Source organism: Halyomorpha halys, unplaced genomic scaffold (genome assembly GCF_000696795.3).
Source record: "Halyomorpha halys isolate HHAL.00 unplaced genomic scaffold, Hhal_1.1 Scaffold124.1, whole genome shotgun sequence".
In the NCBI taxonomy this organism is placed as follows: Eukaryota; Metazoa; Arthropoda; class Insecta; order Hemiptera; family Pentatomidae; genus Halyomorpha; species Halyomorpha halys.
Window position 1 is genome coordinate 929,579 of NW_027111282.1, and position 6,416 is coordinate 935,994.

The 6,416-nt window shown below is 30.3% G+C and overlaps 1 protein-coding gene across 9 annotated transcripts in view; it reads left to right on the forward strand.

Moving 5' to 3' along the window:
- Positions 1–6,416, forward strand: part of Ih (hyperpolarization activated cyclic nucleotide gated potassium channel Ih) — a 734,518-nt gene that overhangs the window by 398,867 nt on the left and 329,235 nt on the right. The window lies entirely within an intron of this gene.

Genomic DNA, 6,416 nt, shown 5'->3' on the forward strand with positions numbered 1-6,416 from the left:
TATATATATATATCACTGCAGTACAATGTGGACGTAATGGTTTCACCTCTGGGTAAAAAGAGGAAATGAATTATTCCTGCCATTGACCGTACCAAAAATGTCTTGGATGAAAATTTGATTTTGGTATGTGTCTTTCGTCGATTTTTAACCACTGATATCCCTGATACCAGTTGTCGTATACAACAGAGTTGGACAGTAATTAAATACGTTCATAATTAACTACTTTTTCAACTAATAAATATTAGCTATGTAATTGCAACTACAGTTATAAAAAGGAGTTAGTAACTGTAGTTTTTTTTTTGGTTTTGCAATTACAGTAATTGTAGTTGGTAGTCATAAATCCAACTACTAGTTAAAATAATTACAATTAGTAGTTGTAATTGTAACTGTAGTTATTGAGTAAAAACTACAACCAGATACAGATAATTAGCAACATTTTACGTTCCAATGAACGAACATATTTTGATCTCCTCTATGTAAATATCCATTGAAAGTAACACCCCCTCCCCCATTCTTTGCTCCAATAGAGCGTCTAATTTTCTTTTGCCTCAATGACAAACACCCCAAAATAAAATACATTGCCTGACAATAATTGTAAGGTAAGAGTCATTTTAAAGGCTAATTTGTTTAAATTTTAAAGTATTATTTTATTTCATTTCATTTGGGGAAAAAAATTACATTGTTTATGTTATTTTACTTTTTTTTTGTTTCTTTTGTTAGTTTTAATTTATTTGCATTAATTTTTTTTGTTTCGTGTAATTTACAATAAAATGTAGTAAATGTAATATAATAAAATTTTTAATACAAAGACATTGCAGGTAGTTATTTCTCAACAGCCTCAACTGTTTCAATCACTGTTACATAGTTTTTTAGTCACTGTAGTTGTAACTACAGCTACTAACTTTAGCTGTTTTTGGAACTACTGATTTTACCAACTACTAGTTGTAGTTGTAAAATTGCAATAACAATCACTTAAGTTGAAAAATGTAGCTTCAATTTTCCCAAATGTGATATACAATCCATTTTTCCATGATTATCCTTTCGATAAAAAAGGCTAGTTTTTTGCCCAGTAAGCAGTGAAATGCACGTCTCATAACGCTTCAGATCTTGCACCTTACTAAGTTCAAGACGTACCCATATATAATTTTTTAGCTTTAACAAAGGTCTTGATAACTATATACAACAGTATACAATTATATACAAGTGTATCGATAGTTTTTTGGTAAGGGTTTTCTTCCACAGTAAACCTAAGTTCTTGGTCGTCAATTGCTGGTGGAGGTCATCCTCTTTGTTGGTTGTCCAAATCTGTCTCCAGCTAAAAATGTTTCAAACCACCGGCAAATGAACCGTTCGTTACAACGCCCTTCCTGGAACACTAGTAATTTTTCTTGCAACTTGGGCTGCCAAGTGCTGAGTGTAAACTCGGATCGAACGCCACCTCCGTAAGTCCCTGCACCAGAGGAATGTCGACATATAGAATCACAAATGAGAAATGATTAAAAATGTGGTGCATTCAAAATGACTATTCCATTAAACTGGTTCATTAATAGTAATCCTTTTTTTTAACTTTAGGTAATCAAACTTTCTTAAACAAAGAGTAAATAAGAACGATTATTGCTCAGTTGTATTTGTATTTAATTCTCTACTTAATATTTGATTTAGTAATTGTTAAATCTACATGATAGTAATAAGGCCCATCTGGACATACGGAGTTGAGCTTTGGGGCTCCACTAAACCTTCGAATTCCTCTCGTATCCAATCTTTGCAATACAAAAATCCAAAATCCTCAATGCTCCTTATTTTGTTACTAATAAAACCATCCATAAAGACCTAAATGTTCCTTATGTAACCGATCTAGCCTGAACCCGATATTATTCCTTCCATAATAAACTCCCTAACCACCCAAACCCACTAGTTTCTAACCTTGCTTCCTCTTTCATTCCTGGCAATCCTCCGAGGAGCCTGAAAAGAAGATGGCCTCGTGACGTTATATTGTAAACTGTTTTTAGAGTTCTACTACTGGGTAGTTTCTCTACATGCTGTATCATCATTATGTGATTATGATCAAATTTACTTGTTGTATTTTTTATACAGTTTTAAATATCAATAAATAAATAAATTAAAAAAAAGTAATTGTTAACAACATTTATCTATTTGGATTCAAAGTTAATTAATAAGCAGTCTAAATTGGCAAATTATATTCGACTTTAATGCTTTCCTATATAATATGCTAGTCGAACAGATCAGCTGCCAAGAATGTTGTTAGGACTTAATTATATATGTACAAAATATTAACATGGAATATTTATATTAACATTAGACTGAAATAACAAAAAAAAAAAACAAATGCTCTCTGATTACGCCTGCTCTATCACTTACTACATTAGACGCTCGAAGATTCTATTTAATTACAAAATTATCATTTAAATAGTCATAATCAGAAAAATTTGGACATAATGCTTTGAGTTTTAATGCTCTACCATTGTTTCCCTCGACAACTCAATCCATTCATTGAAAAATCCTCAATTCTTCCGATTATGACAAAAATAAAATTATTCTCAATGACATTACTGTTTCGTACTGATGATTTAACTCTTATTACAATAATCAAATAATAATAGGTTATTATTATAATCTTATAATAATAACCTATTATTCTATTAATAAATTCAGCCCCACTCAAGCCCCCCCCCCTCCTAGTTCCTAATCTTGTCCCTCAATAGATTGTCGATAGCATCGAAAACAAGACGGCATCGGCCCCTCCAACATGAAACTATCATTGTTGTGTCTTCGATGGATAGTTGATCCCATCAAACCTTTATCTCATTTTAATCACAGGCCACATTTATTTATTATATCATAGTTACGTATGTAATATCAAAAATCATCAAAGAAAAAGAAGTTTAATTACCAACAAAACTTTTCCACGTGGTAAAACATCTGACAACAAAAGACGAATTTAATCTGATAACTAGATGAAGCTTCTTATGCTCAGACATCAACAAAGTAACAATAATATTTAGACGTTTAATATTCAAAATATTTGGGTTTATTTCTTTTATTCCTTGTGTTTATGTTTATTCTGCATATTTCAAAGCGATAGGCATAAAAATGGATATAGTAAATAATGATTCATTAATTTAAAAATCATTTCATAAATATTATGTTAAGATTTTATCCAAATATTTTTAAGACATGAACAAAAATATTTTATTAAGGTTTACGTTCATGTCTTAACCTAAATATTAGATTAATACATTAAAAAAGTCTATAACAAAAAATAATTTGGTATGCGCATCACACCTAATATAAAAATGCACATTTCAGGGTTTTTAGAGGAACCCTCTACTATTAAATAAGAAGATAACATCATTTGTTAAACAACAACAATCTAACAATCTAGATACCCATTATTTATAAGCAGGATAAAAAATGCAATCCTCCTAAATAAAATAAAAATTTTCTCTAGGTTGCAATGCTAATTTAGAATTTCCTAACTTGAATGATTTTCTTGAAAAGTTCATTTAGAATATAATTTGATGCCATATAGAAAAGCTGGATGTATAAGTTTTGTGATTTTTATTTTATTTTTTAAGCAAATTACGATTTTTGTTTAATAGAAAGCCGTAAATGAAAACTACTTAAGTTAGGTAATTATAAACTGTAGCACGGTAAAAAATACAAAATTTTCTTAAAAAAAAATAATAATTTGATACTGTTTGAAGGGGACTTATTCATAAATTTACGGAAAAGGAAACTTTTATTTTTAAATTTTTAACTAAGCCACTTGAAAGTCCACTTGGTGTTCCCCTTCTTAACAAAGGCAAATTTTACTTGATTTGAAATAAACATTTGGTCTAGTTTTTATGCTATAATTTAAATTTAACCTCGAGTTACCTATCTCAAACAGTTTTTTGATTACCACTTTCTGTTCGATAAACAGCTCAATACAACTTGACCCTTAAACAAATTCAAAATTTTTATTTCTAATTTTTCTCTGTGAAATTGGACTTGTTTGTTGCGCTTGAATTCTTCCTCAAATAATGCCTATTATTTACTAGGCCTGCTGTAAATTAAATGAAAAAAAAAAATGGTAATTTTGTAATAATTTTAAATAAGACCATGTTTTCTCAGAATCTTTAAAATATTTTCGAAGAACACTTCACAATAAACTCAAAATTAAAGAACGTATTAATTTAATACTTGAAAATTAAATAAATATTTCCAATATTACAAGAAGAAATTCACAGTTAACTTACAAAAGTAAAGATATCCCTAAAAAAAAGTTTTAGATACATGCCTTTTCTATTTAGAAGTTTTATGAGATTAATTAGTATTTTAAGATTAATTCATAAATCAATTATAAATTTATAAGGTAAAGCTTTCATTTATTATCCTAGAGAACAATGTTTTATTTAACAATAAGGGATGCTCCACAAATATAGTTGTTACAACATACATCACACTAATTAATCATTTAAGATATAATATGGACAATGACACAAACAATATATAATGATACGATACAAGGGAGTGATACATTTTTTATAACTAAATTATATTAAATTTGTATTTATTTTTTGTTTCCTTGTAGTTTTATTTCGTTATAAACAGTATATGTTTCATCCTATATATAAAAATCCCTCTCTAGTATATCTCATGTTCCACTTTTCCGATGATACGTTACTGGCCTTGAATTTATTACACAAGTTTTATTTATATTTATTGACACATCCGATTTTAGTACTTCAGTGAGCACACATAAAAAAAATAAATAATAACAAACGAAATTACGTATAGATGAAAATGTAGAAAACAATAATAATATTATTAATTTTTTTTTAAACAAATAAATAATTTTAAAACAACGGTAAATTAAATGGATGCACACAACACACAACACTATATCCTTACTAACATACCTAAAAATTGATCTTCTACATGATAGTAATAAGGCCCATCTGGACATACGGAGTTGAGCTTTGGGGCTCCACTAAACCTTCGAATACCCCGTCAATCAATAATCTTCCAGTACCTCTAATACTTCGCGTCTACTAAATATAAAAAATGTATACAACTATAAAAGCTTGCGACTTTTCATTGGGGTATTGCAAAAATTATGGATAACATCTGGAAATAAATCTCGTAGACGCGAAAATTAAGAAAGTTGGAGATAATATAAGCGAAACTGAGGGAACAAATCGTGGAAACGATAAGCAAATGTGAAAGTTGCCGTCTCGTTCCTGTCTAGCTACGTAATACAAATTGACCCTATATTAAAAATGAACCAACCCGATCTTAGCCCATCATTATTCCAAGCTAAAAGCTTTCTAATGTTGAATAAAAACTATTTAAATACCTATTACCAAGTTTCAAAGATAGTGCTTTTTTTAACTTCTGAATTCATACTTACTTGATGCAATACTTAAATTGGATGGTTTCGTATGAAATGTTAGTTTTCAAAGAAAAGGTTTTTTACTAAAACAACTTTGTGAAATCAAAACATTTTTATTTCAAATATTTATCCTTATTTGCTGTACATTTTTCAACTTTTCAATCCCAGAACTGGAAAACTTCATAGTTTTATGGAAAAATGAAGTCGAAAAATGCGTTTTTGATCTGAGAATCAGTTAAATAATTTTACTTTTAAGGAAGTTGTCCAAAGTTTTGAGCATATGTAAATCTGCAGAAGATAAGTCTGGTGAATAAGGTGGGTGTGGAAGGACTTCGTAACACAGCTCGTTTAGTTTCTTCATTGTCTGTCGTGAAACATAAGGTGTAGTGTTGTTCAATATCACTGCTCTTGCCCCACAGTATATTTTAATAATACCCCACTTGTTCCTGTTGAGCAGATCCGTTACTTAGGACTACATCTGGACAAATGGCTGACATGGAATCCTTATACAAGAATGAAAAGACAAGTAACTGCTCGTCGATTACCGACTATTGCAACATTAGGCAAACGGTCTAAACTTCCAATCCATTACAAAAGATTGATCTACATGACTGTTTTAAGGCCTATCTGTACATACGGAGTTGAGCTATGGGGCTCCACTAAACCATCGAATACCTCCCGAATCCAATCCTTACAGTCAAAAATCCTTCGTAAATTCCTTAATGCTCCTTACTTCGTCACAAATCAAGTCATCCATCAGGACCTCAAAGTTCCATATGTTGCCGCTTTGGCCAGAACCAGATACCTATACTTCCATGATAAACTTCTCAACCACCCAAACCAACTCGTTTCTAACCTGGCTTCTCCTTCATTACCTAATAATCCTCCTAAGCGACTGAAAAAAATGATGGCTTCGAGATCTTCTCCTCTAGAAATGCTTTTGGTGTTCTATCAATGGGTAGATTCTCCACATGTTTGTATCATGTCATTATATCACTTACAGCAAATTTACGTGATGCAT